Below are 15,241 nucleotides of genomic sequence, written 5' to 3' on the forward strand. Positions count from 1 at the left end.
CACAACCATTCAGGACAGCACCATCGATACCAATCTTGGTAGCTCCCACGAGCATCCGAACTTACTACTTCCACGTGACCATCAGTACAAGACAGCAAACCACATGGCAACAGGTCTGCGGTCTGTCTCGGCCGTCATTGCTCCCCACAATGTAATCATATCAAGACTACAGTTCAAAAAAAATATATGCCTGCACAGCGCTGTCCCAAGGCCAACACCTGCCTGTTTCAGAACACGCCGCTGCCAAAAATTAAAAAAAATAAAAAAGCTTATGGTCGAGGGATATCTGACTCCCGCTTTAAAATATGTGTATTCATTGTACATGTCGCTCTGCAGAGACAAATGACATATATCTAGTTATACTGGAACGCTTTGGCCTCTAACTTTAATCGTCAAATGAATATTTGCTCAGAAACGCTAACGGCTAAAACCGCTGATCGGCTGGACAAGTTGTAAGAAAGACCTCTCAGCATTGCGGTTCGTTCCTCTTTCTGGTAGAGGATTTTACGAGGCAACGGTTGTTTGAAGCTTATAGGCACGGTGACAGTATTCGCGGATTTCCTAAGTAGCTGCTGCTCCATCTGCTGTTAAACTCGAATTTGAGGTCGATAAAAATAGAAATAACAGGCGCATTAATACAAAAGATATAGATCTAGTCAGTGCTACGCAAGTTTTCAACTTCCCCTTTAATGGTCGTGTTGCACGAGCAGTCTTCGAGTATCATTGAAACCATCGGCCACTGAACATGAGTGCAGTGCCATGCAGCGTATAATATTCCGACATGTCCGGGGAGCATGAGTCCAATGCTCCTATCGCAGGTTGCCAAGATACACGCTTGATGACCCTACGCTCGAAGGTTCAATTATCCTTGACAACTTATCGTGTAACAGGGCACTTGAGAGCTAGGGTGGTGTTTTCTCCTAAGATAAATAGAAGGCGTTTTATGGCAAAAGGGCAAGGGCGCAGGCCAGCTGGTACATGGTCAAAAAGGCGTGCAGAAGGCGTTTTATGTCTTACCTCCCAGTTCTCACGACACAGACACTGGTACTTTTTGAAGAGATCGATGTATGTGCCACCATGTTGGCACGGATTGGAAGCACATTCGTCCTGCCGTAGATCCTGGATATTACGAAGCAAGATTGATATTGACAATATGTATTATTCTGTAATTAAGGTCACGTTAATTTCGACAAAAGGTGGCGTCAACTGTCTTCGGAGTTTTACGTACAAGACTAAAATCATTATCGCCTTATTCCATGGTTGATAGCATTAACTCAACTTACCGTCCCCAGAACGGTTACACCAGTTATGGGATTCACCACCTGGAATTAAGGGTGCGTATGTAACATGTCTAGACTGCAACAAGATACGAAATCTACGAAGGGAGTCATGTCCATTCACTCCTCAAGAAAGAAAGGCCGTGCGTCAGAAATAATATATTATTCTAAATAGTAGTACTACGGACTTTTGTTCTCTTACAGCTGTCTTGCTAGGTGTGCTGCCAAACTCTCTCTGTAAACATATACGAATAGCATCTCAATCTTCCATACTGGTATGATAACATGAACAAGCGAGCAGAGCCGTTATACAGGTGGTACTGCGTGACGTACAGATATTCCAGAACAGTCGGATTAGTTTATGATCATTCCATGTCGATCCAATGGGGCATGTCTGCAGACATGGCATCATCGCTAGGCACTGTGATATCGCCAGTCGTTGTGACCACGTCCAACTGTATAGTGCTGCACCATTACGTGACATCGCCAATTTTCGTCGCGGCTTCGAGCACAGGGGTTCATAAACATTGATTAAGTCTTCGACTGCTAAGTGCCGGTTCAAAAGACAAGGTTGGCACAGGTCATTGCATCATGACGTACATGCTTTGTAGGCCTGATAGGAGCATAGAAAGCGCAACCTATAGGAATGCAAGCGGACACAACAAGAGTAATAGGTAACTAGCAATTGGCTATAATCATGTAGGTACAAGGTTGACTAGTACTTTTCCTTCAGAAAAATCGGTCAGTAAATGTAATTAAATAGTATGATGAGGTGCATTCCTTCTCGGGTCAGTAGCATGTTCAGCAACGGTACCTATCATGGCTGTGTTGGTGGTTCGCGGTACCTATCATGGATACCTATGTGTCTGTTGGTATAGAACAGTAATGCATACCCGAGTTTCTTGTGAAGGAGCACGTCAAACCAACTGAGGCTTTGCAGAGATTACGGGCACCGCATTGGGAACAAACGACCTCAAGGGGTAGAGTGTACGAATGGTGCAGACAGTTTTGCGAAAGACAGGATCGAGTGACGGATGAACCACATGGACACGTTCGTGCGACTGAAGTTCCACCAGTGAACATATCGCAGGCGTTGAGTAAGCCATCCTGGAGAATCGCGAGTAACAGTTCCGTGGCACTGCAGCCCCTCTTAATATTAGAGTCGGCAGTGTGGAGGCAATCATCCGCGAGCATTCCGCAAGGTACATCACTTGAGGCCAGAAAGGAGTGCTGCTGAAGCAGTTTCAATCCGAAAGGGACATATTTTTGCAATCAGTGATCACACGTGATGAAATATGGATGCATCTTTTCACCCCAGAGACAACAAGAAGCAGCAGAACAAAGAAGAAGAGAATGGCAACGTAAGGCTTCACCGCCGCCGAAGAAAAGCAAGATGCAGCCCTTCGCCCTTGGAGAGTCATTAGCGAATGTCATCTGGGACATGTGGGGAGTCGTCCATGTGGACTACTTGGAATAAGGGGTAACGATTAACGCCCAGTACTACTCCGCGTTGACAAAGGGTGCCACGTGAAACTCACTTTGCAAGAAAGGGCGTAGAATGTGGTCCGGAATGGTCATTTGTCTTAATCACAATGCCCTGCCTCACCCGGCGAGTTTGACTATGGCAGCCCCAGCCGAAATGCGCTGGGAGGTTTTTCTCGCGAGGTTGTTCACAGCCCAGGTTCAGCCCCAAGCGATCACGATTTGTATGTGCCCCTTATGGAGCACCTTGGAGGAAAGACGTTCCACACAGATGAAGCCCGCCAGAAGGATGCCTGCAGTGACTATGGCAGCAGCCCATTCCTTTGTACAGCAAAGGTATTGTAGCAGCCGCATCGCCAGTCCCTGACATCCAGCACCTGCTCCGTGGCTCGAGTAAGTAAACATCCTCGGGCCAGTTCCAACAGTATCATAGAGTTGCCACAGCGATGTCACTGGTGTCTAGCTGGCAGATGTGCACGGTGAATACATTGAAAAACTGACGTATTTTAGTCTTTCCAGATTTCCCATTGTATTTAAAGAAATAAAAGTTTCTGTCCATCTCGATCTCGAGCCCCAATGCTTAAAATCGTGGACTGGATCTCGGCAGAGGAGAGTACAAATATTATACAGCTGTCCATTATTCCTGGCACAGTGTCGGAGATTTCCGGTGCACGTAAGAGAAGCGCAGCCAGTACTACCCTGCAGCACATTCAGCGTATCGTCACACAAATCTTGGCTTCACCTTATACGTGAACCCTGCTCCTCATTAGAATATTATAATCCTTTTGGCGTACCCATCGCAAGGGCAATGGGTCTTGATGACTGGGCCTGAACAAGGACTACGACCACATGTGCCGCCACATTTGTGAAAACCTTGGGCGATGAAAGTATGACGAAAGACCGCTACAGTGTTGGCGTGACGTGCTCGTGACGTTTCTCACAGTTTAAGACGAGAGTGAAGTTTTTCATAACCTTCAACATGGCATCGGCTATTACGGCAGATTGCTTCAAAGTTGTCAAAAACATTTCGGCTTTTCTGAATAAAACGTTTACAGCTGTTCGGCCTAGTAACAGAACGTGCAAGAACAAGGCACACATAGACGAACAGCCCTTATCGTGTTCCTAAAAGTCCACCTTAGTTCTTAGCACTCTTGTTGCCCTTTGTGTGACAATGCCACCGTTCTGTTTCGATACCTTTCCCGTGTAGGTCGAGAGATTGCTGAGACCTGTTTCCTTGAAGGTTCTTCCGTTAACGGGAGCCAAGCGTCCGTAACCACCCAAGCAGCACAATGTACCGAAAGTCGAGTGCAATAGGGGTGGACGGTATGTGTCTTATCACGGTTCCTTAGTTTCAAGAGTGTGTTCAAGGTCTTCCACCTACCCGTCCACCCCTATTGCACTCGACTTTCAGTACATTGTGCTGCTTGGGGTACCCTTTCGAGGATGCATTTGTTCCACGTGACTTCCCAGATTAGTTTTTCAACTGTTTCTGAAACAGCCTCAGTTGCAAGTTGAACGCTATTCGTCTGTCCGTCCGTCCCCGCGTGTGTCTGTATGTGCGCGCGCGCGATTTATCCTTGTGCGTTCTACTCTCACGTAGAATTTCAACCAACACGCCCTTTGCGTTCTAGAGCTCTTGCTTAAAGCTCTGTTTCGACATTACTCACAAAAAATATAAGTTTTGTTTTGTACATAATCACACTACGAGACTGCTCCTCCAAATATCCGAACCCCTCCTATAATACCGCTGTACAACATCATCGTAATATCACGACATCATGTCAACAACGCTGATATCACAACAACAAGTCTGTAGAATAGCTCAGATATAGAACCATACAAATGCATATCGGACTTTGTTTTCAATGTTCTAATATAGCTCGAAGATCGACATATTTTGCCGTACTTACACTCCGCTGCAGCACTCGAAGTCTTCGTCCTTTGATGTTGGATACCTTGGTTGTAGAAGTGACATAAGTTATACCACTTCTTCAATTCACTATCGCTTATCTCTTATACTTATCACTATCACATATACCACCTATATCACCTTATACTTATCACTATCACTTCTATCGCTTCACAGCTGCACAATATCTTGTATGCTAATAACATATTGCTAGTATAGCAAGATAACTTCTCTTCTCTCGATCTCTTGATCTTCGCCCTACCTTGTAACAGCTCCGAAGATATAATCACCGAAAATCGGAAACCCAAAATACACTGACGACGAGCTTGACCTACAATGACCAATGTGACTTACGTGGGACTTACTGACGTGCGCGTACAACAAGCGCTTGGTGAACTACTGTTTGAGTTATAAAATGAGTTAAGTGCCTCCAGTCACATAGTCAAATGTTCAGTTATGAGAGTCATTTCGTACACCGTAGAAGTTCGCAGGAAGCATGTGTGACTATTATCACAATACAACGTAGAATAGCGCTTGTAGGAAGACCGTTCAAGATCAACACATACCTCTGAACATAGCGAGTTCGTACTATTCATGAGGCCCAGAACCTGGCTTTGTAGGCTCTGGACAGTTGGAATGATGTTCGACAATGCACCCATCTGCGGAGAAATATAGATTGATTTACGTTGACACATGCAAAAAAAAAAAAAAAAAAGACAACGATGGAATTTCTATGGTACTTGTCTTTCTCTACTAGCTGCGATATAATATGGCCTGTGATACAAACTATGACGACACAACAGGCACTCTTGGAAACAGCTGTTTCAATCTACCTGCTTTCATCGATAATGCCTCAATAGATAAAGGCGTTGTGCTGCACGTCTTGTTAGTTTGACTTCATTGTCACTGATGTTTCATTATAAAATATGGTCTGGGACAAGAATCTCTCTAGCTGCGTATTCGTCCATCTTCTTTCATTACTAGACGAGTAGTTTCCAAACGAGGGCGGAGTACACTCTGTGTTCCAGCTTGATGTTGCTCTGGTACCTGTACTCTATTTTCATTGACGTCAGTGCAGTAAGCAAAGCTCGCACAAGTATTTTGCTGCAAAGGGAAGATGGGCCATCATGGCTTTAGTACCCAAGGAAGAGCGTGTATCTTCCTGCCTAACCTGCTCAAAAATACGCAGCTTCAGCGGAAATCGTTGGTGTCTGTTTTTCAAGTTCTCGAGCCGCTTCGCAACACCCCTCAGTTTGGGACGCACTGTTCTACCCATTGAAAGTTGGCCCGCTACAGACACGGCATGGCGCTACCGGCGGCGTACTCCGCACGTCATGGCGTGACGTCATCGTTCGCTTGCGGGCTTTCACGAGGAAGTGAGGGGCTTCTATAGATGGTGTACAGATCGAAGACCTTTCTCGCGCCGTAGAAGCCGATTATCGTGGACGCGTTATTTGTTGCACAATTCGCTGAAGACGAAAAACTATTTAGAGGAACTTTCACTGCCCCTTTAAGTTCTTCGAGATACTCCAAGCTGTACTGCCTCATGTATATGTATTTCTATATTCTACTAGGTTCTGACACTATAGTACTGCTTTCTTAGCCTTTACGTATACGTGTGCATTTGTACTGGGTGTGCGCATTGAGGTACGTTCCTGCCACTTACCGTACTTGTATGGCGCTACGACTTTTACCGTATGGAATGTGAACGTTCCGAACAGTTAAATAATGCATCTGCTATCTGTAACCAGCAAGCTTGTTCTTATATACATATACTCGATGAAATAATATGGTATTATTATAATGAGCTTTAGATTCACCTTTAAACGCATTTCGGAAATGCAGCACTTTGATTCGCGCTAAAATTCGAGATCCAGATGCGCAAATTCAGATAATAAGAAAGCTAGACCTCAAGCCAAGTAAGAACAGAATAACTAGGCTGTGTAGCGGTAAGAAAAACGTTGAAACAATTCACGAGTGATTTCTGATATGATCCACATTGTCACGGAAATTCTTCTTACCTGGTCCGTGCCCAGAACCGGTGCCAGTCTTGCGTGAGCATTCTTCACCTTCATGGGCAGAAACGTGACAATACGTCTTGAGAAAATTACAAGGCGCGGAAATCATGGTCACGTTTTTATTTCTGACACAAAGTGACACAAAGCGTCGTATAAGTGCTAAATTATTAGTTAACGTCACAATATTCAACGAGTAAATGGGTCGTGGCACTTGGCCCGACTTTATGCCAACTAAATATAAACGAGGGTCATGTGCATCGATGTAAACACATATGCCAAACATTACAGTAAAGTCGGGTAAAAACAACCGGAAAAGAGACGCCGACGTAACATACACGAAACAGCGCCTTGGGCTCTGCGTGACCCACTACAGTGTAAACGATATAATGGGGAAGCAATATCAGCGATTTCCAATTTGCTCCCGCAGTCTTTGCATATGCTACCTAACTTTCGCATGGAAGTTTGTATTGTCGTTAAAGAGGGTAAATACTTGTGGAGGCAGTCCCCTCTACACCGACTCTATCGTACACTCCAGGTAACAACGCTCCATAGTGAAGATTGCATTTTGCATATACCATGTACGATGCGAACAATTTTGAAACTCCGGAAGGGTCGCTACGGGGCGCAGTACAGTCCCAGTGTGCTTACAAGAACTTTATGTGCCACTCACCTCGATCGTGATCAAAGAGCGCCACTGCAAGCATTAACCAAGGTGCTCGTATGAAATATTGAGAACAACCTTTCGGTGCAGCAGCACCGAAAGGAATACTGCCCCGCGACCTTTCAATAATAATAATAATAATTGGATGTTTACGTCGCGAAGCAACTGAGATCATGAGCGACGCCACAGCGGTCGGTCTGTGGATTGCTTTTGCCCACCTGAGGGTTCTTTAACGTGCGATGAAAGCTCATCACACGGCACCCCGTATTTAACGTCCCTCGCGGAAGACGGCGTGTCTAAGCAACTTGTACCCTGCCACCAAGTTGCTGGCGTCCTCGGCCGGGTTCGAACCCGCGATCTCGGGATCAGAAGGCGAACACGCTACCGACTGAGCCACCGAGGCCCCCGCGACCTTACGTTAGCAATCGAAGATACGTGGTCCACCAATGTGGACCACGTTAAGAAAGATGTATGAAAGTCTCTACATTTAGTGGTATTTGAAGGTACTGAATGGTTTGCATGAGCTATAGCCGTGTATTGATAGTCTACATAGTCTACGAGCACAATATCCCTGATGTTTTTTTATTTTATTTTATTATTTTTTTTGTATTGCGTGTATCGCTAGTCTACGTAGTCTACGAGTACAATATCCCTGATGTTTTTTATTTTTTTATTTTTTTATATTGCGTGCATCGCTAGTCTACGTAGTCTACGAGTACAATATCCCTGATGTTTTTTATTTAATTTTATTATTCTATTTTATGTTTTTGTTTTTTGTTGTTATCCCTGATGTTTGTATGAGCTATAGCCGTGTATCGCTAGTCTACGTAGTCTACGAGTACAATATCCCTGATGTTTTTTATTTTTTTATTTTTTTATATTGCGTGCATCGCTAGTCTACGTAGTCTACGAGTACAATATCCCTGATGTTTTTTATTTAATTTTATTATTCTATTTTATGTTTTTGTTTTTTGTTGTTATCCCTGATGTTTGTATGAGCTATAGCCGTGTATCGCTAGTCTACGTAGTCTACGAGTACAATATCCCTGATGTTTTTTATTTTTTTATTTTTTTATATTGCGTGCATCGCTAGTCTACGTAGTCTACGAGTACAATATCCCTGATGTTTTTTATTTAATTTTATTATTCTATTTTATGTTTTTGTTTTTTGTTGTTATCCCTGATGTTTGTATGAGCTATAGCCGTGTATCGCTAGTCTACGTAGTCTACGAGTACAATATCCCTGATGTTTTTTATTTTTTTATTTTTTTATATTGCGTGCATCGCTAGTCTACGTAGTCTACGAGTACAATATCCCTGATGTTTTTTATTTAATTTTATTATTCTATTTTATGTTTTTGTTTTTTGTTGTTATCCCTGATGTTTGTATGAGCTATAGCCGTGTATCGCTAGTCTACGTAGTCTACGAGTACAATATCCCTGATGTTTTTTATTTTTTTATTTTTTTATATTGCGTGCATCGCTAGTCTACGTAGTCTACGAGTACAATATCCCTGATGTTTTTTATTTAATTTTATTATTCTATTTTATGTTTTTGTTTTTTGTTGTTATCCCTGATGTTTGTATGAGCTATAGCCGTGTATCGCTAGTCTACGTAGTCTACGAGTACAATATCCCTGATGTTTTTTATTTTTTTATTTTTTTATATTGCGTGCATCGCTAGTCTACGTAGTCTACGAGTACAATATCCCTGATGTTTTTTATTTAATTTTATTATTCTATTTTATGTTTTTGTTTTTTGTTGTTATCCCTGATGTTTGTATGAGCTATAGCCGTGTATCGCTAGTCTACGTAGTCTACGAGTACAATATCCCTGATGTTTTTTATTTTTTTATTTTTTTATATTGCGTGCATCGCTAGTCTACGTAGTCTACGAGTACAATATCCCTGATGTTTTTTATTTAATTTTATTATTCTATTTTATGTTTTTGTTTTTTGTTGTTATCCCTGATGTTTGTATGAGCTATAGCCGTGTATCGCTAGTCTACGTAGTCTACGAGTACAATATCCCTGATGTTTTTTATTTTTTTATTTTTTTATATTGCGTGCATCGCTAGTCTACGTAGTCTACGAGTACAATATCCCTGATGTTTTTGTATTTAATTTTATTATTCTTTTTTTATGTTTTTGTTTTTTGTTGTTATCCCTGATGTTTGTATGAGCTATAGCCGTGTATTGCTAGTCTACATAGTCTACGAGTACAATATCCCTGATGTTTTTTTATTTTATTTTATTATTTTTTTGTATTGCGTGTATCGCTACTCTACGTAGTCTACGAATACAATATCCCTGATGTTTTTTTTATTTAATTTCATTATTCTTTTTTATGTTTTTGTTGTTATCCCTGATGTTTGTATGAGCTATAGCCGTGTATTGCTAGTCTACATAGTCTACGAGTACAATATCCCTGATGTTTTTTTCTTTTCTTTTATTATTTTTTTTGTATTGCGTGTATCGCTAGTCTACGTAGTCTACGAGTACAATATCCCTGATGTTTTTTATTTAATTTTATTGTTCTTTTTTATGTTTTTTTTTGTTATCCCTGATGTTTGTATGAGCTATAGCCGTGTAGTGCTAGTCTACGTAGTCTACGAATACAATATCCTTCATGTTTTTTTTTGTTTGTTTTTTGTTTTTTGACGTACAGCGAAATACAAGAGGACACTTTTAGTGAAAGGAGAGTAAAGGCGCTCACTGTATCCAACATGGCGGCTACATCTTCGCCGTTGAAAAGGATACCACCACGCCCCGAACCCGTGCGAAAGCTGATATTCTTTCCCTGAGCTGTGCTGATAACCAAGTGGCCACCTTCACCCGCCAGTTTTGGGCTGCAAAGAAGGAGGCACAGGGACGTTGACTGGGACATGGACTTCCCCCTCTTAGAGAACTTCACGAATCTTGAACGGCACGATAGTATTTTGTAGGGACGTGCCAACGGAATCCGCGAATTTACGAATCCTAGAATGATGGGCAGGCATTCGAGATTCGCGAATCCGAATCACAGTGCCCAGTGGCGTCGGAACTATTTTTCCACTGGGGTAGCGAACAAAATGCTACCATTATCATCATCATCATCTTTTTATTTTTCTTGAGGGCTCATGTAGGCGATACAGGGGTGGTACACAATTTGAAAACGTGTTCCAAGCAAGTTACGACCTGGGCGCACTTTGCAGCAGGCCTAAACTAACATTGCAGTTAAGTAATGTGTATGAATATGTCAGTGAGAAGATAATGTTAACATAATTACAAACATAATTTACGTATCTTTTATACATACTTTACAAACATGGAAAGATAAACGAGTGCTATCAGCTGCAAGAACGCGTCTTTTTCTTTTTTTTTGCAGTCAGTGATATTTTTTAGCATGTTGCCAGTGCGACAGCTCCAACAATGGAAGACGCAACAGAAGGAACAGGAAATGCATGTCTCCGTGGAAGCCGCGGTACGGAACGGAGATTTCATTACCAATTGTCTTTAACTCTTCTCTAACTTAACTCGCAAAAAAAAGTGGTTTACACGAAATTTCGCACAAGAACTTGCCCTGTGATTGGGGGAGTCGTGCTACCTCATTTGTGAGTGAAGGGGAGCCGTCGCTCCCCTTGCTCCCCCTGCTCCGGCGCCCCTGACAGTGCCCAAAAGGGCGAATCGAATCTTTAGAATCCACCAACCAAGCCGCGGTGCCGCCGAGTGAGATTCGAACGTGTGACACACGCGCCGGTCTTTTGCCCTTGCAACGGGCGCGGGGTGAAACCGATTGTGTGTCTGCCGTGCTCGCGAACAACAGAAAAACAAAAAGAAGAAGAGATTACTAGACGGGTCGCTTTAGCGGCCCCTACACTCTTAAAAATGAACTTCACCACATAGCACGCCCCTAGCCAACCATCACCCCGAATGACAACGTTCTCGCCCCAGATTTGTTGAAAACGGGAGAAGGAGCCTATTTTGTTCCCATTATGCACGGCACAAAATAGGCTCCTCCCCCCCGTTTTCAACAAATCAGGGGCGAGAACGTTGTCATTCGGGATGGTGGTTGGCTAGGAGCGTGCTATGTGGTGAAGTTCATTTTTAAGAGCCCTATCGCCATCACCACCACCACCACCACCTCATTTTTAAGAGTGTATGGCTCCAAACGAAGTATTGCAGCATCCCTGAGGAGGTAAGCTATTCAACCAGCGTATGGTTCGACATCTTGCGTAGACCGGAAGGTAAGTGTACGAACTATAGCAAAATATTCAATACTCTCGCTACCTCTTCGAAAGGACTCCACACACACGCCCTTCAACGCAACATGAACCACTCGCTTAATAAATAAACAACCAGGAGCTTCGAAAATCAGTGATTTCGTCAAGATTAAACTGCCAGAGGCAGTCACTTCCTGTTGATTGCCAGGTTTTGGTACTTCAGTCGCTTACTTTTGTATTTTGAAGCTTTATTCCGTTCGGAATATAAAATATTAAAATATGAAATGAATCGGTGCACGCGATGACCGCAAATGGCGGTACCATTTGTGGAAGTCGCCACAAAAACGCCGCGTCGGCCAAAGAGTGTCGCATATTAAGAAAAAAAGCTGTAGAAAGTATTAAACTATGACGAACGTTATTTACGGTAAGTCCCCTTTGTAGATTGTCGGAAAGCGAGATGCCAGCACACGTAATGGTTAACGCACGCGACCGGCAATCGAGAGGTGCGTGATAAGATTCCTGCCGCTGTCTGGCTTTTCTTACGTCTGCATATTTGTTTCGAGTGTTCATTGACATGTAGATAGTTGACCTGTATATGATGTACGTAGTATAGACTGTACCCACGCAGCAAAATGTACTGAAAGTCGAGTGCAATAGGGGTGGACGGTATGTGTCTTATCAATGTTTTTTTAGTTTCGGGGAGGTGTTCAAGACCTTCCGCCAGCCGGTCCACCCCCGTTACACTCGACTTTCAGTACATTGTGCTGCTTGGGTGCGTAGTAGGCTGTGAACGTGCGCTGTCTAGGTGTAATCTGAATCCCACGATCCCGTCTCGGAATCCCGGAACTCGTCGAAAAAAAAGAAATAAAGATCTGAAATCCCGGGACCAAAAATGGCACGGGATTTACAGCACTACTAGGGAGTGACTTACAAGCTTAGTTACCGTTCAAACTGTCGGGTATAGTCAAGTTAACAAACAAACAAAAAGAAACAGGTATTTGTCCAATCTTAACAGAGGCACGATTACTTTTTCCACAACCGCGTTTCTAAGGTGGGAGTCTGCCTCCGTGGTTCGCCACTGTGAAGAACTATTCGTCTTACTGGTCAGGCATAGAGTAGCACCGATGCACAATATCACATTCCAGTGTCATATGTGACATGCAGCTGTCTTTTTTTGGTTTTTTTTTCATAACAAAGTTAAACAGGTTCTTAAACAAACACATGTTAAACAAACACAACGATTAAGCGTTACGAACTTCCCAGTTGCAATGATTGTCAAAGACAGCATTTCGTACTTGATAGTGTTCAACTGTAAATGTGGTGTAGGAGGATTCGAACTCTTCTCTGGAAAGTGTGACGTCATTCTCTAAGGAACGTCGACAATGATAAAGGCCAACAAGTTTCGGTTTCGTATTCAAATGTCCATTCAAATGTCCTATAGGACATTTGAATACGAAACCGAAACTATACCACGGATTTCGATTTCTGCACCGTGTACCTCTATAATGGTCTTCAATCTAAAAAGGAACAGAAATGTAGCCCGCCCGCTACATACGCTGTTGGAGATAAGGAGCCACCATAGCGCGTTAGGAGAACTACTGCAGCGCCTCCATGCGCCCATGTGCATCCAACAGGGGAGTGGCACAGAGGGCTCCCGTAGTGTCATGCGGCCAGTCCAAGCAGCCAATACGAAAGCAGGGTGAGTATAATGGGTTATATTATATGGCGGAGAAGGGAGAGTGACGTCTCCGTGTCCAGCCATCCTATCTGCGGCGCGGTAATATTTTGAGAGCTGAGGGACTAGATTTCTTTTCATGGTTCAGTTCGACACGACTATAGTTTCCCACTATCCCTCTGGATAGTGGCGAATTAGCTTCGGTCAACCATAGCGGCGTGCTTTGCGAAGAGAGCTATGATATTCAGCGACGCCACTTTGGGTGAATTAATTTTACTTGGCTCGGCCGGGAAAGAACCCGTTCAGCAATACGACACATTGCTGACCGATCCACAAGGGCTCCACTGCTGCACGGTGTCCTTTAATTGCTTGTCGAACAGCTTTGTTATTCACCGTTTTTTCATTTTCTGGCTTCTGGCTCTACCAGTTGCCGTACTAGATATTTATTTATTTGCTACTACTAACTACTCCTAGTACTACTATTTGTTGCGGAGAACGTCTTCGTCTCTTTTTTTTTTCTTTCTTATTTTATGAATACGCGGCGGTGCACGCAAAACTAACATTGCTTTGGTAAGGTGAGGTGCAGAGGTGTGCACTTGTGGAATGTATTGGTATGTGTGTAAAATCTAGTCCCGGGGGAGGAAGGCCCATGCTTCTTTCAGAAGAATCTCTTTGCATTACTTCCATTGCGTTGAGTGGTATACTAGCATACCCAATGTACGCCCAGAATTATGTGGCTAACACCATCTTACCCATACACTTCTCATAGTCTTACGTATACCGACACTTCCACAGAATGGTACATTTGCTGAATGTGTGTGTATACGCACATATGGATATACAAGCTACCTCGCCATTATTCGTTCGCGTCTAAGTGATGGATCGCAACACGGGCCTCGGGAAGCGTCAAAGGCTTAATATAAATATTACAGTTTTGGTACTGCTTTTCGTTCAACGTGTGTTTAGAAATGAACGCACGGGTTACACCCTTCAAGATGTAATTCGTTTTGCACGGAGTTTCTGTTAAAATACTAACTAACGAACGAACTTCCGGTTGCGCACGAGGGCGCATTTATGTGTGCGAAATCTGCAAAAAAATTGTGAAAGCCATATTCAGCTTAAAAAATAAACGGAGCAACGAAAACGTCGGCCTCCGTGCATCAGAATGGGACAACATGGCGGACGCAGGAGAGTTGTGTTCAGGTACCGCTTGGAGAGCTATCGGTGCAGAAATCGAAACGATGTCCCACATGGATGTTCATCGGTAGTGCCCCTAGCGGTACCTGCGCATATAACTCTCCTGAGACCGCCGTGCACTACCATGCACTGTCATGACAGCCCTATTCTAATGCATGGAAGCCCATGTTTTCGCGCTATGTTTATTTTTTAACGCTGAGTATGGCTTCTATGATTTTTTTTGTAGCTTTCGCACGCATAAAACGTTCGCCACCGGAAGTTCCTTGGGTAAGTTGACAACGAATTACATGTAAAAATGTGGGTCACGTTTTTCTGCGCACACCCTGTAGATTAACATTTGTCTAATGTACTATCGCCTCACGGAATGCATGTGCGAACAAGATGAAATCAGAGTACATGCCATCGCCCTTTGATCTTATCGCCCTCTTGAAGTGAAAGAAACGTCGATACATTTGAACTATAACAATTGATAAGATCGTAACTAACTTGTTAGGAAACGTGTCTGCAGAAAGCGACGTAACCCAGGCACAACACAGGGTCACAAGCAGCGCTTCACGAGGCTTCAACATATTCCTCCGTTGTGAACTATACTCACACGCATGCACACGCGTTTAGTGTGTGTGTGTGACAGTGCACAGACCGGGCCGCCACCGCACGCCCCCCATCGACGGATGCTTCGCAGGTGCCTCTTTTTATGCACGGCGGGAATCGTTCACACGTCGCGGCCCTTGATCTTCTTACATGTCGGTCGTCCTAACGCCGATGCGACAGAGTTTTAGCGGTAGAACCATGGGAAAGTTGAAGAAAGCAGGCTCGGACA

Source organism: Ornithodoros turicata, chromosome 2, assembly GCF_037126465.1.
Source record: "Ornithodoros turicata isolate Travis chromosome 2, ASM3712646v1, whole genome shotgun sequence".
Taxonomy (NCBI): Eukaryota; Metazoa; Arthropoda; class Arachnida; order Ixodida; family Argasidae; genus Ornithodoros; species Ornithodoros turicata.